Here is a 25,589-nt window from a genome sequence, read left to right as displayed (position 1 = left end):
CTAAAACTGCTACCTACGAGCCGTTTCCCCTTCTCGGGATACATGCCTCTGACAACTCCTGCAACTTCAACTTGAAGTAACCCCAGGCGTCATCTGCCCTTAGATCCCTAAATATGTTAGCCCAGTCCACTTCCCTAACTAGTCGCCTTAATTTAGTAAAATTAGCCCTTTTGAAATCATACACCCTAGTCTCAGATGCACTATTGATTATCCTCCCATTTATTTGGAAACGAATTAGCTCATGATCACTCGAGCCAAGGTTGTCCCCTACAACAATGTCCTCAACAAGGTCCTCGTTACTCACCAAAATCAAATCTAAAATGGCATCCCCCCTCGTCGGTTCAGCAACCACTTGATGAAGGAATTCATTAGCTATCACGTCTAGGAAAAGCTGAGCCCTATTATTATTACTAGCATTTGTTTCCCAATCTATATCCGGGAAGTTAAAGTCCCCCATGATCAAGCAGTTCCTATTAGTGTTTACCTCCTTAAAAACATTAAAGAGCTCCCTATCCATCTCTAAGCTAGATCCCGGCGGTCTATAGCACACCCCAATCACTATCCTGGATGAGGCTCTGGTAGTTTTCTTCCCCAATGTGACCATTGCCCAAACAGACTCTGTATTGTCCATTGCAGCGCTAGTTATCTCATTACATTTTACCTCATTGTTGATATACAGTGCTACTCCCCCACCTTTACCTTTGCATCGGTCTTTCCTAAACAGCACATACCCTTCCATACCTGTACTCCAGTCATGGCTACCATTCCACCATGTTTCTGTTATTCCTACGATATCCGGTTTCAATTCCCGGACCAGGAGCTCCAGTTCCTCCATTTTGTTACCTAAGCTTCTCGCATTGGTGAACAAACATCCTAATTTTTCCTGTTGGGCTCCTCTCACTCTTTTTACCCAACTCGGTAGGGACACAGTACTTCCAGTATGACTTGTAGATCTAGAATCTGTCCCCCCACTCTTCCTTACATGTAACTGCCCCCCTCTGGCTATATCTGTTATCTTGTTGTCCTCACTCCCAATGTGAAAATTTGGCGTGGAGAGCACCAGGACCTCTCCCGACCGTCTCCCCCCAGTGTCTAGTTTAAAGCTCTTTTAATCAGATGAGCCAGCCTCCCTCCTAGAAGTCTACTTCCTTCCCTACTTAGGTGGAGCCCATCCCTTGAGAACAGTTGTCTGTCCCCAAAAGCCTCCCAGTGCCCATACATCCCAAAGCCCTCCTTGTAACACCACTCCTCAGCCAACTATTAACCATCACGATCCTCTCACCCCTTTGGCGCCCTTCCCTAGGGACAGGTAGAATCCCACTGAAGATCACCTGAGCCTCAATTTCCTTGAGCGTCTTACCCAACCTGGCATAGTCTCCCTTGATCCTCTCTAGCGAGAATCTAGCCGTGTCATTTGTTCCCACATGAAGGATGATCAAAGGGTTCTTACCCGCTCCTCTTAGGATCCTTTTCAACCTCAGGTCCACATCCCGTATTTTAGCACCCGGTAGACAGCACACCCTTCTGTTCTCCGGATCGGCCCTGGTCACAGGCCTGTCCAACCTTCGCAGTATGGAATCCCCAATCACGTAGACCTGCCTTCGCCTGGGGACAGCACGGTCCTCTAACCTATCCCCCGTTCCCCCTGGTCGCAAGCTCCTTCCATTCCTATCATCCCTTGTGGTTCCCCTTAAGCCATCCTGTATCATCCCTGGGCCCAAACTTGGTGCTACTTCCATCGACTCCTCCCCTTTATCTATGGGACTGGCCGCTCGCCTCTTTTTCTTTGGCCTCTCACTGTCAGTTACCACTTGCTGTACCCCTTCCTCATTCTCCAAACCTTCAAACCTGTTCCTTAGCTCAATTTCCCCCTCACTGGCTCTCCTTTTCCTTGGCCTGCTTCTCACGGTCACATGCTTCCACCGCCCATCTTCCTCCTCTGGTGGTCCCCCTTCCTTGGCCTCAGCCCCTGCTCCCCCCTGTGCCCCTGGGCGTTCCCCCTCAGTTACTGCTTGCCATTGCTCCATCAGCCTCTCAAACCCCCTTCTATTCTCTATCAGGGTTTCCACCTGCAGCTCTAGGCCCTGGATCTTTTCCTCCAGCAGCTCTATTAGGCGACACTTCATGCATATATAGTACTGTTCTGGGTCCCCTGCTAGGACCAGGTACATACCACAGCTGCTGCACGCTCTCATCCTCGGTGTGTCCTCTGCTGCCTGGCTCATGGCTGCTGGCTGCTGCTGTCCTGGCTCCGCTTGGTGTTCTTCCCTGGGGGGCGCGGGGCCTCCCCCTCCCCCTGCCAACTCCCACGCTAACTCCCCTGTTGGCAGCCCTGTTTGCTGCCTCCTGTGCCGCTGCTCGCAGCTGTGCTGCTGCCTGGCTGGGCGGCCGCTTTTATAGGCCCCTCCTGGCCTGGCTCCTCCCCCTACTCAGGGCTCAACCAATCCTGGCTCAGCTGCCCCTTCAGCAGCCTGCCCCTCTGGGCCTCTACAGCGAGATACAAACACTACACAAACAGACGCAAAGACACTCACCTGCTCCTCCAATGGCAACTCCCACGCTAACTCCCCTGTTGGCAGCCCTGTTTGCTGCCTCCTGTGCCGCTGCTCTTATGTTCTTATGTTCTTATCAGAGAGCCCAAAGGATGGCCCAAGTCACCCATGGGGATCACTGTCCGAGCACTATATCAGCCCCACATTTTTAAATGGACCTCCCACAATGGGAGATGCAGAGCACCCCCCGCAACACACACACACACCTCTCCGGGTAGTGGGAGGGGAAGAGGGGAAAGGACAAAAAAAGTAAGAGATGAAGAGAAAGCTAGGAGGGATGGAGGAAAAGGTAAAACAAAAAGGACAAACCCTAATGTCCCCAATGACTCTATGGGATAAAATCCCAGGTGGGGAATAAAATTCTGCCACCTTAAACGAGTTTTTTCTATGCCTAGAATTCAGCTGGCACCAGATGCATCAGACTGAGCAGGTTCCAAACCTCTCGGAGACTTTTACCTTCTAAACGGAAACGTCTGTTTTCTAGTAAAGTCAGTAAAAGGAAAGGAGAAAACTCGAAAGAGGTTCCTCCTCGCGCTCATGTACGTGAACCCTAATTCTCTCTAAGTCTTCAAAGAGAGACCTTGAGAAGGAGACTTGCTGAAGGAAATCCACAGGGGTCTCCAAGGTTTCCCTAGCCCTGTGCCCCTGTCCTGCCTGATGTCAGCATCTCTCTGTGAGGTCACCACCTCCCCACCACCTTTGACCAATAGGCTGAGGTCCTGCAAAAGGCCTTTGTGATGTCACTGCCACACCCATCCCTCCCCTAAAGAGCTAATGTCCTGCCGCTGACCAGACACTTTCAAGGTTTGAGCTACTCCCTGTGGATCACTCCACTCAATCAGTGTTCACTCTAGGAAGCAAGCCAGCTACGTAGTAAAACATCAGAGGCTGCTCCCAATGCTACACTCAGTTTTTCCAAAGTTCGTAGACTTTATGGCCAGAAGAGACCTTTAGAGCATCTATTCTAACCCCCTGCATTTCACAGCCTTCCTGTATAGCACAATAGCTACTTTTGGGGCAAACACATTCCAGAAAGGCATCTAGTCTACATTAAATGACATCAAGAGATGGAGAATCCACCACTTGCCTTTTAGTGAGTCCCAGGGGGCTCCATTTCCCCTTCCACTAGCTCCCTATTTACAGTGAGCCAGAGCAGTACCTGCAGCAGGGAGCAGGCGAGAGTTCCTGGTGGCCTCAGGCACCTGGCACATCACTTTCGCCATGACATCCTCCTGCTGCAAGGGAACGAGAACCTGTCAGAGACTCAAATGCCCCGGGGAATCAGGGGCAATTAAGGGCACCTGGAACCAGCAGCATTTCCACCCAGCACCTGCCCACTTCTGAGGGATGGATTCACCTTCTGACCCCCAGAATGGAGTCTTCTTCTCCTTTCTAGTGACCTCCAGTGCCAACTCCCCTCCTTGTAGGCTGAGCTCCTGCCACCACCCCCTCAGTGCCCTTGACAGCTGTTCCACCTTCAATCCACAGCTCAAGTTCTCAGAACCCTCTCCTCCACCCCCACCCAAGCTGGCCAGGGAGGGGGCTCTAGCAGGGGGGGCAGGAGGGATTCTGGAAGCAGTGAAGTGGGTTCCGAGGAGGTTGAGTCTTCCCCCAAGTCATCCCACACACTAATGCTGAAGCCACAGGATGGCAACCCTGGTGAATGGGGCAGATCAGCAGCCCCTGCTGACTGAATCCTCCCCTTCTCTTTAGATGGTGGCTCGGTTGACACGGACACTACACTACTGGGGAAACTGGGTGAGGCCCTGTGGGACAGGAGAGGCTCGCAGAGGGCACTTAGGGGACTCGTCTGCTCTTCCCAAGAGCAAAAGCACTGTGACCTAAGAACATAAGTCTGTGAGGAGGTAATGTTTGTCATTTAATTAGCCTTGCTAAAGAGCTGGGTTGGAGCTGCTCAGGGGACAAACTGGTTCCCTCCTGTTCATGGAGGTGAATTCATCTCTCTTCCCAGTAGCACCTGCTCTCACTCTCATTCCCCACCAGGCTCCTTGCTGCCAGGCCAGTGAATGGCAATAGGATGGCAATGAGGCCTGGGCCACACCCCAATCTCCTGAGTCTAATGCAGTTGCTTACCTTGCCCCCCATCAGCTGCTGGGCTTCCCCCAGGAGGAAGTAGGGGAGGAGCAGCCCAGCCTGGCTGACACACAGCAGGGGGTCGTGGATGGCCAGCACTGCCCTCCGTCCGAAGGAAGAATCTTCTCTGCCCCTCCAAGAAGAACTTGCCGAAGACCTAAAACCAAGAGGATGAGAGGCATTAGCAGATTGCCCAGAGCCAGGCTCCAAATCCTGGGACTAGAATGGCATCTCCATCTAGTGGCCACTGCAGGGGACCCAGCCATTCCCACTCCCTGAGCTGTCTCATGCCCTGGCAGAATCTCCTTACCTCCCCCACCCTGGCCGTGTTCCTGTAGCCCAGGAGCCTGCTGTCCCAGCACCACAGCTCTTTGGCCTCCTGGATGGTCAGCCCTGGGAAAGAGACACACACACACATTTGGCATTCTGGTTGCAGTGCCTGTGTCCTTCCAATCCCATTGGTGGCTGCACAGTGGGCAGAGTCCTTGCTGCGTGCCTGGCCCAACAGAATTGCAGGGGATGGGTGTAGAACAGAGAAAGAGCAGACAGAGACTCATCCTCCAGCCGGGGTCAGTCTGAGAGAAATTGGCTGGGGTCCCAGTCTCACTCTTCTATCGGGTGCCATTTCCCAGTTGGGTTCCTTACCCCTCTGGTGCAGCAGCAGCTGGTAGAGCCGGTAAACCTCCTTCCTGGCCTGCCGGCTGAGGTCCTTGCCTGGGTCACTGATGAACAGAGCCAGCTGAGACAGTGTGCGCAGGGTGGAATATCTGATTCATTGATTGCAGAGCTTTAGAAGGGGATTGTTGCCCCAGGACGATGCTTCCATTCTGCAGGTCACAACTTGTCATTGTCTCTCTAGAGTGGAACAGTGTTCGGTGTCGGGGCTGGTCCCATCCTCCCTGAACTCCTGATTCCTGAACAGCTCACCAAGAAGGAGACAGACCCCTCCCCCGTCCCTGGCTCTCAAGTCCTTGGTTGGGTGAAGGGACTGAGTGTGAGCACAATCCCCCCAGGAATCTCAGAGCCCGTTGAAGAGAAGGGCTGATTCTCTGGGGTCCTTCTGTTTCTCTAGGAAGGAGCCTGTGGCTCCTCTCTGAGGACCATTTTCTGCATCTCACAGGAGGGGTTCAGACTCTCACTCCCCATGCCAGCCAGGGGCCCTGAGGTTAGTGCGCAACAGAACCAGGCACAGCTCTGGCTTGAAGTCCCAGCTCCTTCCTCTGTCCTTCAAGGAGGAAGGGCCTGACACTGCATTATACTCACTGCCCTGACCCAGGACGGGCCACTGGGGATCCAACTAGGAGGACAGACTAGAAAATGGATCTAAGAGTTAAGGTAAAATTACCCCCACACCTCTCATCGGAAGATGTATTGGAGCCTGTCGGTTTCTGGGGGCTCTGCAAGCAGGTTCCCCAGAATGGCATCCACGAGGTCTGGCAAGACCCTATGCAGATCCTGCAAAGCAAGGGAGAGCCATGGGTCAGAGTTAGGGAAAGTGGGGCTACATCTGCCACAGGATGGGAAGAGGGGTCTCTGGGAAGCACTGGTGGGACCCCCAAACACATAGCCTGGCCTCTCTCATTCACATCCCTCTGCAGGCAATTAACCAGGATTCATGGTAGGATGACAGCTGGCTCTTCAATCCATGACTTTAGCATGATCTACCTGGACTTGGGTGGTGTCCTTCTGGGTGCCCAGGGTGAAGACAGCAGCTCGAAGGAGGTGGGGTCTCTAGCTCTGGCTCAAGGGCAGGTGTCAGGGTGCTGGCAAGAGAGAGGAGTTGGTATAGGACTGTGCAGCGCGGGGGTGGGACTGGCACCAACACAGTTGCAAAACTGCAGGGAACTAGGCAGAGGCTGGCGAGAATGGAAACTGAGGCACTAAGCCAGGGAATGACAAGGCCAAGGTTTCTCAGACAGACAGTGGCAGGACAGGAATAGCACCTCTTCTCTGGACCCTGCTGCCCCTCCTCTATATGATCCTGGGAGTGAGCCTCTCCCCAAAGCCATTGTAATGTTACTGGAGTGAAAAGAATAGCGCAGCCAGGAGAGAGGGAACCTTCCCATCACTTCTGCCTGAGGAGTCACCCTTGGGAAGTGACCTGGGAGCGAGAGTGGCAGTGACTCCCAGCCCTGGGACTTAGCGGCACCAGGGTTAGAGGAACCGGGCGGAGGGGTCTCGGTACCTGAGGTTGCCCACAGCAATCAGGGAGTTAGCGAGGACGCCGCCGGGTGGAGAGTTATCAAACAGCTCCTCAATGAGCTCCTGTGAGACCCAAAGGAGACAAAGGAGCGTGTGAGATTCGGGCCTCACTGACACTTCCCAGTGAGGAGATTACACAGCCAGCTCCCCACACAGCCAGCAGGATCCCCCCAGCTGCCTCCCGCTCCTCCGATTCCTGCCCACTAGTGACCAAGCTCAGAATCTATCTCGTTTCTTCTCCCCAATCTTCAGCCCCAGCAATCCCTGCCCTCAGTTGCCCCTCCAGCACCTTAAAATTCTGCCACCTTAAACTAGTGTTTTCCATGCCTAGAATTCAGCTGGCACCAAATGCATCAGACTGAGCAGGTTCCAAACCTCTCAGAGGCTCTTACCTTCTAAACAGGGATGTCTGTTTTCTAGTAAAGTCAGTAAAAGGAAAGGAGAAAACTCAAAAGAGGTTCCTCCTCACGCTCATGTACGTGAACCCTAATACTCTTTAAATCCTCAAAGAGAGACCTCGAGAAGGAGACATGCTGAAGCAGAGCCACAGGGGTCTCCAAGGTTTCCCTAGCCCTGTGCCCCTGTCCTGCCTGGCTGATGTCAGCATCTCTCTGTGAGGTCACCACCTCCCCACCACCTTTGACCAATAGGCTGAGGTCCTGCAAAAGGCCTTTGTGATGTCACTGCCACACCCACCCCTCCCCTGAAGTGCTAATGTCCTGCCGCTGGCCAGACACTTTCAAGGTTTGAGCTACTCCCTAGTGACCAATCTGAGAATTTATCTCGTTTCTTCTCCCCAATCTTCAGCTCCAGCAATCCCCACCCTCAGCTACCCCTCCAGCACCAGCCATCCCCCATCCACTGGCCTGGGGAGACCCCTGCCCATCCCATGTCTCTGTCCTCTCTCCAGCTGCCCATCACCGTGTCTCACTCACCACAATCCTCTCCATCACAGCTGCCTTGCAGCAGTGTGGCTCCAGCGTGTCCTGCCCTCTCTGTTGTGCAGCAAGACACGCGGGGTGGATGGTGTGCTGAAACATGAGATGCTGGGCCTCATCCTGCATCCACCAGGAGTGGGGTTAGGAGAGGGAGAGCTAATTAGCCAGGGACCTCCCTGCCCCACCCACACCAGCTGCAGGACTCAGGCCTGAATGGGGGAGAGTGGGGACCCGCCCATTGTCCAAATCTCTCACAACCCCTACACAAGCAGGGTCAGGAACTGAGACAGTGCCTGGGGGGGCGGGGAAGAGACCCTGGCTGGTGTGTGACAAACACCCCTAGCTTGGGGGTCCCAGATCATGGAGGAGAAAGGTCCCCTTTAGGGGTGGAGGATCACTGGGGACAAGACCCTCTGCAGGGGGTCGTGATGCTGGGAAGGGGCAGGACAACCTCGGTTCCAGCACAGCTGTAGAACATTTGTATCTTTTCTCAGCCCTGGAGCTGCTCTCGGATGTTCTTGAGAGCAGTCTCCTCTGTGGCCATGTCCACCCATTCCTCCTCCTCCTCCTCCTCCTCTGAATCCCTGGGTGTCCCTGCACCAGGGAGAGAAGGGGACAGGGTGACGTCTGCTGCCACTCAAGGGAAGGACAGGGACATGGTGGGGCAATGTGCCTCCTTCCCACCCCTGGGACCTAGGGCATATTGGGCCAAACACTCTCGCCACTCAATGATGCCTTCAGCCCCCCACTCCTTCAGGAGCCCATAGCAGAGAGACCCCCCCACACACTGTCCTGGACTCCCTGGGAGGTGCCTGTCCCCACAACCCGCAACTTGACCACCAAGGACGAAAGTGGCTAAGAAGGGAGGAGCATGCTCCGCCTTGTTTGTTGATGTAAAACATGGCCGTTGTGTTGTCTGTGAAGACTGTAACACAACGGCCTTGAAGATGTTTTTGACATGCGAGACATACTGCCCTCAGTTCCCTCACGTTGATGTGCAGAGTTACTTCCTGCGCGGACCAGAGGCCTTGCGTATGGAGCCCCACAAGGTGGGCACCACAACCTAGAGATGACGCGTCTGTGGTCAGGGCTAGCGAAGGCTGTGAGGCATGGAATGGCATCCCTGCGCAGACTAGGGAGGGGTTCAGCCACCAAGTCAACAAGGCTAAGACGTCCTTGGGTACAGTGAGAATTGGGCTGTTGCGGCCCGGCTGGTACACTGAGGAAAGCCAGGCCTGAAGTGGGCGGAGGTGTAGTCTGGCATGTCTGGTCACGAAAGTGCAGGCGGCCATGTGGCCTAGGAAACCGAGACACGTGCGAACTGTCGAGGTCGGGAAGCTGTCGAGGTCCTGAATTATGGCTACCATTGCCTGAAAGCGGGGCTGTGGTAAGCACGCCCTGGTGAGATTTGAGTCTAGGATCGCTCCAATTAAGTCTATTCTCTGTGTGGGCACCAAAGTGGGCTTTTCGGTGTTGAGCATAAGGCCGAGTTGCTCGAACAGTTCTCTGACGAGATGCACATGATGCCGCACTCGCATCTTGGAGGGACCTAGAATGAGCCAATCGTCGAAGTATGGGAAGACTTGTATGCGACGTCGACAGAGTGAGGCTGCGACGACAGCCATACACTTGGTGAAGACTCTTGGCGCCGTGGAGAGGCCGAATGGAAGGACCGCAAATTGAAAATGCTGCTGGTTGACCACAAAGCGAAGGTATCGCCTGTGCGGCGGGTAAATCGTGATGTGGAAGTATGCGTTCTTCATATCGACGGTGGCGTACCAGTCTCCAGGATCCAGGGAAGGGATAATGGTTCCCAGGGATACCATGCGGAACTTCAACTTTACCATGAATTTGTTGAGTCCACGCAGGTCCAGGATGGGCCGCAGACCCCCCTTTGCCTTGGGAATTAGGAAGTAGAGGGAGCAAAACCCCTTGCCCCTCAGGTCCTTCGGGACCTCTTCTACTGCTCCGATGTGTAGGAGCATCTGCACCGCCTGCAAGAGGATTTGCTCGTGAGAGGGGTCCCTGAAGAGAGACAGGGAGAGGGGGTGCTATGGGGGGGTGAAACAAACTGAAGATGGTATCCAAATTCCACCGTGCATAGGACCCAATGATCTGAGGTTACGTGGGATAATGCAGGGAGGAAATAGGAGAGACGGTTGCGGAAGGGTGGGAAAGGATCCGGGAAGGAGACTGGTGCTCCGTCCTTGAGCGCACTTTCAAAAGTTTTGTTTGGGCCCCGTCGGTGGCTTTGGGGGGCCCTGATTCTGGCCTCCCCAGGGACCAGATTGTCTCCTGCGGTTACCCCGGCCCCACCTTCTAGTGAAGTCCTGTAGCGGCTGAGGGTTAGGGTAGGTGCATTGAGGCAGAGAGCGGAACGGTCTGTGCTGAGTTACCGGGGTATGCGTCCCCAGTAAGCGCATTATAACTCAGTTGTCCTTGAGGCTCTGAAGCCTGGGATCTGTTTTAACCGAAAACAGGCCTTGGCCCTCGAAGGGCAAGTCCTTAATTGTCTGTTGAAGTTCTGGTGGAAGGCTGGACAACTGTAGCCAGGAGATGTGTCGCGTGGCCATTCCTGAGGCTACAGTTCAGGCTGCCAAGTCCGCCGCATCTAAGGACGCCTGAAGAGATGTCCTTGCCACTTTTTTGCCTTCTTCCAGTAAGGCAGCAAACTCTTGCCTGGACTCTTGGGGAACAAGTTCTTTAAACTTCCCCATGGAGGTCCACATGTTATAGTTATAGCGGCTCAGGAGAGTTTGCTGATTAGCTACCCTAAGCTGTAGGCCCCCAGCTAGGTAGACCTTGCGCCCGAATAAGTCCAAGCGCCTAGCCTCCTTGGACTTAGGGTCAGGTGCTTGCTGGCCATGCCGCTCCCTCTCGTTCACCGACTGTACAACCAGCGAACAAGGGTGAGGGTGCACATAGAGATACTCATAGCCCTTGGATGGTACCATATATTTCCTCTCCATCCCTCTGGCAGTGGGAGGAATAGATGCTGGGGACTGCCAGATCGTATCTGCATTGGCCTGTATGGTCCTAATGAAAGGCAGGGCGACCCTTGTAGGTGAATCTGCTGACAAAATGTCAACACAGGATCCTCTATTTCCACCACCTCCTCCACCTGTAGGTTCATATTCTGCGCCACCCTGCGCAGGAGATCTTGGTGAGCCCGGAGGTCTATAGGCGGGGGACCAGAAGAGGATGTGCCTGCCACTGCCTTGTCTGGGGAGGAGGAGGAGGAGGAGGAGGAGGAGGAAAGCCCAGGTACCAGTGGATCCTGGGGAAGTTCTGGCTGTGGAGGATCCTGGTGATCGAGGTCCGATACAGCCGGGGCCTGAGTGTGGACTGGCAGGACAGCACCGCATCTGGGTCCAACAAGGGAGAACGGCTCACTGTGACCTCAGGTACCTGATGGTCGGAATGGGCTGACTGAGAGGCACCTGAGGGGGCACCTTGGGCTTGATGGTATGCCCAAGGTGTCCAGAAGGACCATTGTGGTGGTCCCTGATCCTGATCCTCATATTGGGCTTGACTAGTGCCCTCTACGTCATGGCCCTGGATATAGTAGCCGCTCTCCGCCTGAGACGATGACGAGTTGTGTCTTGAAGGCCAAGGAGGGGCCAAGCACCCATGAGGGTCTGCACCCACGCTATCAGGTCACGAGTTGGGGCTGAAGACCGGTGCCAGGACCTTCGGCGGTACTGCGATTGAGATTGGGACCGACAGCTATAACGGTACCAGGATGCCGACCTAGATCTTGATGAGGATCTGCGGCATCAGGATTGGCTGCGAGGACACCGGTGCCGGGATCAGTGCTGGGACCCAGATCGGTACCAAACATACCGGGAGGATGTGCGTGAGGTAGAACGGCGCCGCGAGTACGACTGGCGCCACAATGGAGAGCGGTGCTGGGACTGCGAGCAGTGCCGGGACCGGGACCGTCGGTGGGATCGGGACCGTGATCGGCGCCTATCTGTCATGCCCAAGGAAGCGGGCCTCGTCAAGGCAGGCTTGCCTATCGACTGAACAGCCCGCACCAGTGGTGCTGGGGACCGAGGTGGTCCAAGTTCCGTCAATGCGATTGTATCGGTGCCGGAGAAGGCTGGTGATGGGGTTCTTTAGCGGTGCCGGATCGCTCCAGTGCTGGAGGGGTGCTTTGGACTGAAGGCGTCTGTTCTGTGCGCGGTACCGAAGGCGCCGGGCTAAGTGCCGCTTCCATTAGGAGCTGTTTTAAACGAAAGTCCCGCTCCTTCTTCGTTCTAGGCTTAAAAGCCTTGCAAATACAGCACTTATCAGGCTGATGGGATTCCCCGAGGCACTTCAGACAGAAGTCATGGAGATCTCCCGTTGGCATCGGCTTGAGGCACGCCGAGCAAGGTTTGAAGCCCAGTGACATGGGCATGGGCCCCGGTACCGGGGTGGAGGGAAGGGGATCATCCCCGATCCCCCTAAATACTATATACACTATATATATATATTGTGGCAAATTTCCTCCTCTCCTCTAGTAGGTCCTGCGCTTATTGGCGGATTTCTTCCCCTCAGTGGTTTTCCCCTTGGATGAAACCCCATAGTCTGGATCAACTACTCCTATGTCTGATTAGGAGTAGCGGGGCTAGTGGGGAACCCGGGCCCGCCCTCTACTCCGGGTTCCAGCCCAGGGCCCTGTGAATTGCAGCAGTCTCTATAGTGCTACGTGTAACCGCTGCTTGACCGCTACAGCTCCCTGGGCTACTTCCCCATAGTCTCCTTCAAACACCTTCTTTATCCTCACCACAGGATCCTCCTGGTGTCTGATGCTGCTTGATTGTATGGTGTTTTCCTCAATCCTCCAGTAGTACCCCCTCTCAGTTCTTAGTTCCTTGTGTCTCTTGCTCCCAGCTCCTCATGCGCACTTCTTTCCTCTGGCTCCTCCCCCCAAGACTGGCGTGAGCTCCCCTTTTTATACCAGGTGCCTTGATTAGCCTGTCCTGATTGGCTGCAGGTGCTCCAATCAATGCAGCTCTCCGGTGCCTTCTAGAAAGTTCTTAATGGCCCCAGGTGCCTTGATTAGCCTGGAGCAACTGCCATTTTGGTTCCCATGGTACTAGGGATTTGCTTAGCCTGGAGCTAACATACCTGCTCCTCAGTACTTTCCTGTAGCCATCCGGCCTTGCTCCATCACAATATATATATATATATATATATATATATATATATATATATATAAAATACACACACAAATCACTAAATATCTAAGTATAACTATAAAACTACTGAACTATTCACAACTATCTATAGAAAAACAAGGAAAGCTAGGGAGGTGGAGATCAGCTATGCTGCGCTCCACAGTTCCAACGACCGTCACAAGCGATAAGGAACTGAGGAGGTGATGGGTCGGCAGGGGTATATATCTGGCGCCATAGCGGTGCCACTCCAGGGGGTGCCTCAGCCGACCCACTGAGTGTTGCTAGGGTAAAGATCTTCCGATGAACGTGCACGCGGTGCACACACACCTAATTGGCATCTATATGAGCAAACACTCAAAGAAGAAAGCACCTGTTCCCTGGACCCTGCTGCCCCTCTTCCAGGGCGGCTCCAGGCACCAGCATGCCAAGAACGTGCTTGGGGAGGCAAGCCACTGGGGGAGCTCTGTCGGTCGCTGCGAGGGCGGCAGGCAGGCTGCCTTCGGCGGCTTGCATGCAGAGGGTCCTGCAGCTCCGGTGGAGCTCCCGCAGGCGTGCCTGCGGAGAGTCCTCTGGTCCCGCGGCTACGGCAGACCTCCCGCAGGCGCAGGCTGCCTTCGGCAGCTTGCCTGCGGAGGGTCCGCTGGTCCCGTGGCTTCGGTGGACCTCCGCAGCTGCGGAGCCCCGAAGCAGATGCGGGAGGTCCGCCAAAGCCGCGGGACCAGCGGACCCTCCGCAGGCAAGCTGCTGAAGGCTGCCTGCCTGCCGTGCTTGGGGCGGTAAAATGTCTAGATCCGCCCCTGCCCTCCTCTATCTGATCCTGGGAGTGAGCCTCTCCCCAAAGCCATTGCAATGTTACTGGAGCAAAAAGAACAGCCCAGCCAGGAGAGAGTGAACCTTCCCACCACCTCTGCCACAGGAGCCACCCTTGGGAGGTGACCTGGGAGCGGGAGGGGCAGTGACTCCCAGCCCTGGGCCTGAGCAGCACCGGGGTTAGGGGAACCAGGCGGGAGGGTCTTGGTACCTGAGGTTGCCCACAGCAATCAGGGAGTTAGCAAGGATGCCGCCGGGTGGAGAGTTATCAGGCAGCTCCTCAATGAGCTCCTGTGAGACCCAAAGGAGACAAAGGAGCGTGTGGGATTCGGGCCTCACTGACTCTTCCCAGTGAGGCGATTACCCAGTCAGCACCCCACACAGCCAGCAGGATGAGAAAGTTACTCACCTTGCAGTAACTGAGGTTCTTCGAGATGTGTGTCCCTGTGGGTGCTACACTCTAGGTGACGGTGAGTCCCAGCGCTGTTGATCGGAGATTTTCGGTAGAAGTGCCTGGTTGGGGCGCATGCACTCAGTTGGTATCTCCCGTCTCATTGGACTCTTCCTGAGTGCGTGCGACCCACACCCTCCTCAGTTCCTTCTCTACCGTGGAGAATCATACCACTATTCCAAAGTAGAGGGGAGGAAGGCGGGGAGTGGAGCACCCACAAGGACACACATCTTGAAGAACCTCAGTTACTGCAAGATGAGTAACTTTCTCTTCCTCTTCGAGTGCTGTCCCTGTGGGTGCTCCACTCTAGGTGAATGTATAGCAGTACCCACTATGTTTGGTTGGACTTTGGAATTGCGGCAGTGAGTACTGTAGATAGTACTGTATGGCCTACTATTGTGTCTGTCGTGGTGTCTTGCGTGAGAGCATAGTGTTTTGCAAACGTGTGTTCAGATGATCATGTAGCAGCTTTGCAGATGTCAGGAGTGGGAACGTTGTGTAGGAAGGCAACAGATGTCGACATGGCTCGAGCGGAATGAGTTCTAATGCCTTTGGGTGGTTGAAGATTTTTCGCACGGTAACAGGATCTGATACAGTCAGAGATCCACTTGGATAGGCATTGTTTAGAGATAGCCGTGCCTTTCGATCTTTCGGCAATGGAAACGGTCATGGAGACTTGCGAAATGGTTTAGTCCTGTCTAAATAAAAGGTGATTGCTCGCCTGATGTCAAGAGTATGCAGGGCTGCCTCTTGCAGAGTCTTGTGAAGTTTGGGATAGAAAGTAGGTAAATATATAGGTTGGTTGAGGTGGAAGGTCGATACCACCTTAGGAAGAAATTTAGGATGTGGTCTCAAAGTGACTTTGTCTTTGGAGAAGATTGTGTAGGGAGGGTGGGCCATCAAGGTGCTCATTTCACCAACTCTTCTTGCTGATGTTATGGCAACTAAGAAAGCCACCTTCATGGACATATGGAGATGAGAGGAGGTAGCCAAGGGTTCAAATGGAGGTTTCACGAGCATGAAGAACGAGATTAAGATTCCATGCAGCCACTGTTGGGTAAATTTCAGGGTAGAGATTTTGCAGGCCCGTGAGAAAGTGTTTTATGGTGGGGCGGGTAAAGAGTGAATACCTATCTAATAGGTCATGGAAAGTGGTAAGCGCCAGGTGCACTTTGATGGAGCTGAGCGAAAGTCCGTCCTGTTAAGGGAGAGTCTCGTTATTGGGTGCTAAGTGATTAAGTGAGCACCAGAGAGCAAAACGCTTCCACTTCTGCAGGTAGGTTTTACGAGTGGAGTCTTTCCTACTGTGCAGGAGGACATATTGGACTTGCTCGGAACAGGCTAGTTCATGGGTTTGGAACCATGAAGGAACCAGGCTGTGAGGTGGAGCTTTTGGAGCTGAGGGTGAAGAACCCATCCGTTGTCCTGGTAAAGGAGGTCTGGCCTGTTGGGGAGAGCCCGTGGGTGACGGAGGACATGCGGAGTAGGTGGGGATACCACGTCTGTCTTGGCCAACCTGGGGCAATAAGGATGACCTGGGCCTTGTCGTCCGCAATCTTCCGAAGAACCCTGTGTAACAGAGGGATTGGTGGGAAGGCGTACAGGAGGTAGTTGTTCATGGGATGAGGAAAGCATCTCCTAGGGATGCAGTCCCGAGTCCCACTCTGAAAGAAAACAGGGGACATTTTCAGTTTTGGGTTGTGGCAAAGAGATCTATTGACGGGGTGCCCCAGAGGGAGTAGAGCTGTTGGAGTATTGCAGAGTGCAGTTCCCATTCGTGTTCTGTCGAGAAGTGCCTGCTGAGTGCGTCAGCAGTAGTGTTGTGGCAGCCTGGTAGGTAGGAAGCGATGATTTGTATTTGATGTCGTACGCACCAATTCCATAGTTGAATGGCTTCCATGCAAAGGGAATGTGATTGGGCTCCCCCTTGTCTGTTTATGTAGTAGGTACATGCTATGTTGTCTGTTAAGACCCACATATATTTGTTCTTTATGAGGGGAAGAAAGTGAAGGCATGCTCTCCTCACTGCTCTGAGCTCTAAGAGATTTATGTGTAGGTGCATCTCTGATGCGGACCACCAGCCTTGTGCCCTGTGCCACCCTAGATGCGCTCCCCAACCGATTAGGGAAGCGTCCGTGGTGAGCATGAGCGTTGGGGATCGTTGATGGAAGGAAACCCCTGTGCAGAGGTTTTCTGGACTTGTCCACCACTGTAGGGAAGCTATAACATTGGGAGGAGAAGTTAGCAGCATCCCTAAGGGGTGTCTGTTGGGTTTGAAACTGGAGTTGAGTCAGCCCTGGAGATATCTCATGTGTAGCCTGGCGTGTTGAACCATGATGGTGGTGGCTGCTATGTGACCGAGGCAGGGGCGGCTCTAGAAATCCGGCTGCCCCAAGCAGCGCGGAGCGCTGCGCCGCCCTTCCCCGGTCCCGCGGCGGGTCCCGTCTTCCCGCGGCTCCGGTTGAGCTCCCGCCGGCATGCCTGCGGCAGGTCCACGGAGCCCGGACGAGCGGACCTGCCGCGCAGTCATGCCTGCGGGAGCTCAACCGGAGCCGCGGGAAGACGGGACCCGCCGCAGCCATGCCTGCGGCAGGTCCGCTCATCCCGGGCTCCGGTGGACCTGCCGCAGGCATGCCGGCGGGAGCTCCACCGGAGCCAAATGCCGCCCCCCCGGGAAACGGCCGCCCCAAGTGCCTGCTTGGCGCGCTGGGGTCTAGAGCCGCCCCTGGACCGAGGAACTGTTGGCAGATTCTTGCTTGTGTCCTGGGATGAATAGAGAGTGTGCATATGAGCTGTGTGATAGCGAGGAATCTGTGATATAGGAGTGAGGCCCTGCTCCGGATTGAGTTGAGATGAGCTCCGATGAACTCGATCTGTTGTGTAGGTGTCAGGGTAGATTTTTTGATGTTTATTTGGAGGCCTAGGCTGTGAAAGAGGGAGATGGCAAAACGGGTAGCTTGAAGTGTCTCGCCATAGGAGTCGCCCTTGATGAGGCAATCGTTCAGGTAGAGGAACAGTGTGACCCCGTGTTTGCGGAGGTGAGCCACAACCACAGCTAGAGTCTTGGAAAAAACTCTTGGTGCTGTGGAGAGTCCGAAAGGAAGACCTCTGTATTGAAAATGGTCCTGACCGATTGTGAATCGTAGGAAGCATCTGTGAGCTGGATGAATTGATATATGACAGTAAGGATCCTGTAGGTCGAGGGCTGTGAACCAATCCCCTTGATCCAGTGCAGGTATTATTGTGCCCAGTGTGACCATCTTGAATCTTTGTATCATCACGAATTTGTTCAGTCGGCGTAGATCTAGTATAGGTCTCCATCCTCCAGTCTTTTTCTGAGTTAGAAAGTAATGGGCATAGAAACCTGTCCCTTGCTGTTGCGTTGGCACAGGTTCCACTGAGCCTATTTGCAGAAGATGTGCCACCTCTGTGTGAAGTAATTGTTCTTGAGAAGAGTCCCTGAAGAGGGACGGGGAAGGGTAGGAGGGTAGGATGTAAAAGGGATGGAGCAACCAGACTGAACTATTTTGAGGACCCAGCGGTCCTGTGTAATCCGCTGCCAGGCATGTTGGAAATTCTGGAAGTGGTGGCCAAATGGGCAAGTAAGTGGTGGAATCAAGGGGTGGTCATGCAGGCCCTCGACCAACATTTCAAAACTGTTGTTTATTGCCTGATGGACGGAAGGTGGTGGCTTGATTTTGATTTTGTCTGCGCTTGGGGGGGGGTCTAGTACGATTCCTAGTTGTGTCGTATGGTCTGGGTTGAAGACAATAGTACTGTTGTATGCATGGTCTTTGGTAGGGTTGGTATCGTTGTCTCCTGGGAAGAGATGGGTGAATGCCCAGGGTGCGCAGTGTTGCTCTAGAATCTTTCCTGGTGTTGAGGAGTTCATCAGTTTTTTGGGGGAAAAGTTTGGTCTGGAGGTCTTTAGGTATGCCGGATGTGGAGAGCCATGAGGATCTGTGCATAACCACAGCAGTTGCAGTGGTACGGGCTGCTGTGTCCGCCGTGTCTGAAGACGCCTGTAGGGCCGTTCTGGAAATCAGTTGGCCCTCAGTCAGGATTGATTTGAAGTCTGCTCTTCTATCCTCTGGAATGTAGGAGGCAAATTCAAAACGTTTATTGTAATTATCAAAATCATAACTGGCGAGGAGAGCAGAATAGTTTGCAATTCTTAATTGTAGTGTAGAGGATGTATAAACCTTGCGGCCCAAGATGTCAAGGCATCTAAGGTCCTTTTCTTGCGGGGTGGGTCGATATTGTGACTGTTTTGCCCTCTGTGCAACTGCATCCATGACAAGGGAGTTCGATGGTGGAAGAGAAAATAGGAAGTCTGCGTCCTTTTCAGGGACAAAGTATTTACGTTCAGCCTTCTTGCAAGTTGGTACTGAAGAAGCTGGGGTTTGCCAGAGAGTGTCAGCTGGCTCCATGAGTGCTTCGTTTATAGGGAGCATGATTTTTGAGGGCATAGACGTGTAAGCAGAGTCAGGATGAGCTCTATCCTGACATCTGGTGGTGAATTATGGGGAGTGTGGAAAGGAATTTCAGGTATTTGCATTGGCACACCCACCCCAACTAGAATAGCCCACGGCAGCCTGGGATGGTTATTTTGACAGCTCTGGGATCCCCAATTTCTTTGTTATTGGGGAAGGAGAAATAAAGTGTTGTCACCCTGATTATGTGAATGAGGAACTATGAGACTGCTTTATGACAGTCAATTAAGTAGCACTTGCTAGACAAGGGACATGGGTGCCAAAACCCAGTGAATTGAGAGAGGTTGGGGACTGGTGTGTGTACCTGATGGTATGGGCCCCTTTTGAGGGCCTGGAACACCAATTGCACATCCTCCTCTCTCCATTGTTGAAGAGTAGAGCTAATTTTGATTCCATTAGGAGTCCATCTTGAGGCTGCTGAGCTGAATTCAATTTGGGCCAATGGTGCACCAGCACTGGGGCGCCCCTACTACAAGCTGAAATCACTAAGAGCTGAAATCACTAAAACAGCTAAGCTTACTGAGCTGAAATCATTGAGTGCTGTGTTAGCTAGTGGGGGAGCCTGAAGATCTATCGCTAAGTGGCTGGCAGAGTGGAGCAGTTTGCAGCACGTTGGAGCAGCCCGCGGTGCGGAGCGGTTTGCGGGGACGGCTGGAGCAGCTCATGGGTCAGCTGGAGGGGCGACACAGCTGGTGGAGTGGAGCCAGTCATAGTGAAGGCTGCAGCAGAAATCCACGGAGAGGCGGAGCAGTCATCCCCGGCCCACGTAAGATGCCCCTTAACACCCTGTGTGTGCCCCCCCATTTCCACCCAGGCTGAGGGGGTAAAACTCTGCAGATAAACTTTTGAACTCTGGGGTGGCACTGACCAGAGACAGAGACCTTTAGGTTGTTGGACTATGGGGTGATTGGACTTAAGACCCTAAGGAGAAAAGAACATTGCCAAAACTTACTTGGTGGGTCTTTTGCTCATGGTTTACGTTATGAATCCTGTTTGTGGTGTTTCCCCAATATGATGCCACATTGTTTCCCTCCTTTATTAAAAGGATTTTGCTACACTCAGACTCTGCTTGCGAGAGGAGAAGTATTGCCTCCTAAAGGCGCCCAGGGGGTGGTATGTAATTGTCCCAGGTCACTGGGTGGGGGCTCGAGCCGGTTTTGCATTTGCGTTATTGAAACAGAACCCTTGGATACTGAACCCGGCCCTTGTTGCTGCCAACTCAGAGGGGCAGAAGGGTTACAGACGGTTGAAGGATTCTGAGGAGTTTGTGTTGCGTCTCCTGAACCTCTTCTAAGGGGATATCTTGACTGAGTGCCACCCTCCTAAAAAGTTCTTGAAATTGTTTGCAGTCGTCCACGGCCTGTGGAGGTGAAGTGGGGGGGGCTTCATCTGAGGCTAGTGGAGAGTTAGGGGTCGGTGAGTCAGGATATGGTGCATAGCTCCGAGTCTCAAGAGGGGGGTCAGGCACCCTAGAAGTGGACGGAGCAGGAGATTGAGGCACAGAAGGAGGATGATTGGTAGGAGGATTTTGCCAAGGGTACCACTGAGGCCAAGGCATAGGGTAGAAGAACCCATGTGCCGCCCAAGGGAGGGCAAAGTAGGGAAACTGAGGTTGGTGACCTTGATCCATGACCTGAGGTGGCAGAGGCACCTGTGGAGGAGAAGCAGGAGGGGAGAACTCCGCTTGCTGCTGTAAATCAAGTTCACCATCAGTGAAAGCCAGTTCAGGTGGAGAGAGTGGCGGTTCAAAAAATGAGTCCTGTGTATCTAGGAGCGGAGAGTGAGGCTCAGGTGGCACTGAAAGGTCACTTTGAGTGAGAAATTGTTGCTTCTGCTCCCTGGGCTAAGCTGAGCCTGCTCTCTGCTCTAGCTCATTAGTAGGAGAAAGTGAGAATGAAAGTATTGCTGCAGACTGCTTAGAGGTGCCCTGCAGGGGGTCTGCTGCTGGTGCCCGGGTAGAAGACAGGCTCGGTGCCGATGTTCTTCTCTGTGCCGAGGCTGAGCGCGCTGTCGGCACCACGGCTGTTTTAGCTGCTGAGGCTGAGCGCGCTGTCGGCACCGCGGCCGTTTTCAGTGCTGAGGCTGAGCACGCTGTCGGCACCGCAGCCGTTTTTGCTACTGAGGCTGAGCACACGGTCGGCACCACGGTCGTTGTCGGTGCCGAGGAGGAGCGCGGTGTCAGCGATGTGGCCGTTTGCGGTGCCGAGGAGGAGCGCGGTGTCCGCGCCACAGCCGTTTGCTGCGCTGAGGGGACCAGATCCACAAGGAACTTCCCGGCATGGGAGGTCGGGTCCCTGCCTCTGTGCTCTGTCAGAGCCGTGGCTGAGGCATTAGAGCAGGCTGAGGCACCTGCCTTTGGTGCTGTCAGCACAGATGGTAGGGATCTCGCGGGAGACCCCCTACCCTTGTTAGAGCCTCTCCTGTGATACTGCTCTGCTTCTTGCCTCCGCTCCAGGGAGGGTGAAGCAACGCTGCCCACTGGTTCCGATCTGGCTAGGGAGTGTGAGGGAGCGGGTTTAGCCTTTCCCGTCTCCGAAAGTGACTGTAAGGATTTTTCCATCATGAGGATTTTGAGCCGCAGATCCCTGTCACGATGAGCTCTTGACTTGAGGCTCGCGCAATGAAGACACTTCGCGGGGATGTGGGTGTCCCCGAGGCACTTCACACAGTGTGAGTGCCCATCTGACCGTGGCATGGAGTCCTGACAGGAGATGCATCTTTTGAATCCTGAAGCTCCTGGCATTATGAATTAAGGATGGCCGAGGAGAGTGTCTCAATGGGAGACAAGCCTGAGGGTTCTTTGTTTAGTTTTGCTTATGTTTTTTTTAAACTAAGTAAGTAACTATGTAACTATACTAAAGGAAGGGAAAAAAACTGGGAAGTAACTACTAATTATTTCTATGTTTTTTGTTACTGTTTCCTATAGAGACCAGGGAAGAAAAGGCAGCACTGCCCCGAGTCCCGTCTTCAGCCGAGGACGGTTGAGAAGAAACCGAGGAGGGTGTGGGGAACACGCACTCAGGAAGATTCCAACGAGATGGGAGATACCAACTGAGTGCGTTCGCGCCAACCAGGCACTGCTACCGAAAATCTCCGATCAACAGCACCGGGACGCACCGTCACCTAGAGTGGAGCACCCACAGGGACAGCACTCAAAGAAGAACCCCCCAGCTGCCTCCCGCTCCTCCGATTCCTGCCCACTAGTGACCAAGCTCAGAATCTCTCCTGCTCTCTCCCCAATCTTCAGTCCCAGCAATCCCTGCCCTCAGCTGCCCCTCCAGCACCTTAAAATTCTGCCACCTTAAACTAGTGTTTTCCATCCCTAGAGTTCAGCTGGCACCAGATGCATCAGACTGAGCAGGTTCCAAACCTCTCGGAGGCTCTTACCTTCTAAACAGGGATGTCTGTTTTCTAGTAAAGTCAGTAAAAGGAAAGGAGAAAACTCGAAAGAGGTTCCTCCTCGCACTCACTTACGTAAACTCTCTAAGTCCTCAAAGAGAGACCTCGAGAAGGAGACATGCTGAAGCAGAGCCACAGGGGTCTCCGAGATTTCCCTAGCTCTGCGCCCCTGTCCTGCCTGGCTGATGTCAGCATCTCTCTGTGAGGTCACCACCTCCCCACCACCTTTGACCAATAGGCTGAGGTCCTGCAAAAGGCCTTTGTGATGTCACTGCCACACCCACCCTTCCCCTGAAGTGCTAATGTCCTGCCGCTGGCCAGACACTTTCAAGATTTGAGCTACTCCCTGTGGATCACCCCACTCAATCAGTGTTCACTCCAGGAAGCAAGCCGGCTAGACAGTAAAACACCAGAGGCTGCTCCCAATGCTACACTCAGTTTTTCCAAAGTTGTAGACTTTATGGCCAGAAGAGACCTTTAGAGCATCTATTCTAACCCCCTGCATATCACAGGCTTCCTGTATAGCACAATAGCTACTTTTGGGGCAAACACATTCCAGAAAGGCATCTAGTCATCATTAAATGACATCAAGAGATGGATAATCCACCACATTTCTTGGTAGTTTGCTCCTGTGGTGAATCATCCTTGCTCTTGAATAGTTGTGCCTTATTTGTAGTATGAATTTGTCTCTTTTCATCTTCCAGCCATTGAGTCTTGTTATGCCTTTCTCTGATAGATTAAAGCCCCCTTTGATACCCAATATTTACTCTCCATTAAGGCACTTCAACACTTCAGTGAAGTCACCTTTCAATCTTCTTTTGATACGCTAAACAGGTTGAGATCTTTCAATAGCTCACTAGAGGGCATTTTTCTCCAGCCCTTAGAACATTTGGTGGCTCTACTGCCCCAGCTCCTATTAGCGAGTGCCAGGGGGCTCCATTTCCCCTTCCACTAACTCCCCATTTACAGTTTGCCAGAGCAGTACCTGCAGCGGAGAGCGGAGGAGGTTAGCCAGGGAGGAGGCTCTAGCGGGGGTGGGGGGAGGGCAGGAGGGATTCTGGCAGCAGTGAAGTGGGTTGCAAGGAGGTTGAGATCTTGCCCCAAGTAATCCCACACTCTAATGCTGAAGCCACAGGATGGCAGCCCTGGTGAATGGGGCAGATCAGCAGCCCCTGCTGACTGAAACCTCCTTCTCTCTAGGTGGTGGCTTGGTTGACATGGACACTAGGCCACTGGGAACTGGATGAGGCCCTGTGGGACAGGAGAGGCTCGCAGAGGGCTCACTTAGGGTACTCGTCTGCTCTTTCCAAGAGCAAAAGCACCGTGCCCTAAGAACATAAGTCCGTGAGGAGGTAATGCATCTCATTAATTAGTCTTGTTAAAGAGCTGCGTTGGAGCTGCTCTGGGGACAAGCTGGTTTCCTCCTGCTCATGGAGGTGAATTCATCTCCCTTCCCAGTAGCACCTGCTCTCACTCTCATTCCCCACCAGGCTCCTTGCTGCCAGGCCAGTGAATGGCGATAGGATGGCAATGAGGCCTCGGTCCCGCCCCAATCTCCTGAGTCTAATGCAGCTGCTTACCTTGTCCCCCATCAGCTGCTGGGCTTCCCCCAGGAGGGAGTAGGCGAGGAGCAGCCCAGCCTGGCTGACACGCAGCAGGAGATCGTGGATGGCCAGCACTGCCCTCCGTCCGGAGGAAAAATTTTCTCTGCCCCTCCGAGAAGAACTTGCCAAAGACCTAAAACCAACAGGATGTGAGGCATTAGCAGATTGCCCAAGGCCAGGCTCCAAATCCTGGGGCTAGAACGGCATCTCCATCTAGTGGCCACAGGAGGCAGCCACTGCAAGGGACCCAGCCACCCCCACTCCCTGAGCTGTCTCATGCCCTGGCAGAATGTCCTTACTTCCCCCACCCTGGCCGTGTTCCTGTAGCCCAGGAGCCTCCTGTCCCAATACCACAGCTCGTCGGCCTCCTGGATGGTCAGCCATGGGAAAGAGACACATGCATTTGGCATTCATGTTGCAGTGCCTGTGTCCTTCCAATCCCATTGGTGGCTGCACAGTGGGCAGAGTCCTCGCTGCGTGCCTGGCCCAACAGAATTGCAGGGGAGGGGTGTAGAACAGAGAAAGAGACAGACAGAGACTCATCCTCCAGCTGGGGTCAGTCTGAGAGAAATTGGCTGGGGTCCCAGTCTCACTCTTCTGTCGGGTGCCATTTCCCAGCTGGGTTCCTTACCCCTCTGGTGCAGCAGCAGCTGGTTGAGCCGGTAAACCCACTCCCTGGCCTGCCGGCTGAGGTCCTTGCCTGGGTCACTGATGAACAGAGCCAGCTGTGCCACATGGTGACCCAGCCTGGGGAATTCTGCGGAGTTCTAATGGAAGGGAGAGAGAGAGGGGACTCCATCAGCATTTTCCTGTCAGATCCCAGTTCCCCATGGGCCAGGACTCTCTTTTTCCCCTCAGCCGCTTTGCGGGAGATGCTAGAGGATAGAAGCTAGAGCTAGATCCTTAATTTCCTCTGCCGCCAAGGGAGCCTGGAGTACAGGGATGTGGGCAGGGCCCTCCAGGAGGATTTGCTTCCCCAGCTGCTCCAGGATGACAGGAAGGCATGAACCTGGAGCATGAGCCCCTTAAAAGCCCAGTCACCACTTAACCAGGACAAGAAGAACTTGACTCAAGCCAAGCTCATTCCCGCCTCTGCCTCCCCAAGAGGAACATTCCTAACCCACAGCCCCTGCAGCAGCAGATCCTACAGCCAGTTGGAGCCAGCCCGCCTACGCCTGGAGTCAGGAAGCTGGGGTCAGAGGTCACTTACGTCAAACTCAGGAAGGGTGATGGTGAATCTGAGCAGGGCCGTGCTGCTCCTAATGGCCCTGGCTCTCTCCTGCGACACCCTGGACACGATCCAGTAGTTAATTTGCTGTGGGTAAAGGAGGCAGCTCACGATCAAAGGGCAGGTGTATGTATTCTGTTAATGAGACCCTCCCCAAACCCAGAGGGCTGAGACATTGTGTGTGGGGTGGAATATCTGATTCATTGATTGCAGAGCTTTAGAAGGGGATTGTTGCCCCCAGGACAATGTTTCTATTCTGCAGGTCACAACTTGTCATTGTCTCTCTAGATTGGGACAATGCTCGGTGTTGGGGCTGGTCCCATCCTCCCTGAACTCCTGATTCCTGAACAGCTCACCACGAAGGAGACAGACCTCTCACTCCTCCCTGGCTCTCAAGTCCTTGGTTGGGTGAAGGGACTGAGTGTGAGCACAATCCCCCTAGGAATTTCAGGGTCTGTTGGAGAGAAGGGCTGATTCTCTGGGGTCCTTCTGTTTCTCTAGGAAGGAGCCTGTGCCTCTTCCCTGAGGACCATCTTCTGGATGTCACAGGAGGGCTTCAGACTCTCACTCTGCAAGCCAGCCAGGAGCCCTGTGGTTAGTGCTCAACAGAACCAGGCAGAGCTCTGCCTTGAAGTCCCAGCTCCTTCCTCTGT

The 25,589-nt window shown here is 53.8% G+C and overlaps 1 protein-coding gene across 4 annotated transcripts in view; it reads right to left on the bottom strand.

The window, feature by feature from the left end:
* Positions 1 to 25,589, bottom strand: part of LOC120398700 (maestro heat-like repeat-containing protein family member 7) — a 107,649-nt gene that overhangs the window by 36,872 nt on the left and 45,188 nt on the right. Inside the window, exons 4-7 of one of the 4 annotated variants that reach the window (XR_005594640.1) lie at positions 24,919 to 25,023; positions 24,340 to 24,475; positions 23,685 to 23,841; positions 6,832 to 6,911 (exon numbers count right to left, since the gene is read on the bottom strand). The exons of 1 other annotated variant lie outside the window; for it this stretch is intronic. The gene's annotated coding sequence lies outside the window, so the exon portion shown is untranslated. Of the gene's footprint in view, positions 1 to 6,831; positions 6,912 to 23,684; positions 23,842 to 24,339; positions 24,476 to 24,918; positions 25,024 to 25,589 lie in introns of those variants that run through there. 2 more of the 4 variants (XR_005594642.1, XR_005594641.1) reach the window with 2 other exon arrangements.

This window comes from Mauremys reevesii, linkage group 2, assembly GCF_016161935.1.
Source record: "Mauremys reevesii isolate NIE-2019 linkage group 2, ASM1616193v1, whole genome shotgun sequence".
NCBI classification, from domain to species: Eukaryota; Metazoa; Chordata; order Testudines; family Geoemydidae; genus Mauremys; species Mauremys reevesii.
Note: the sequence above shows the minus strand (reverse complement) of the source record. Positions and strands in the feature narration are given on the sequence as shown.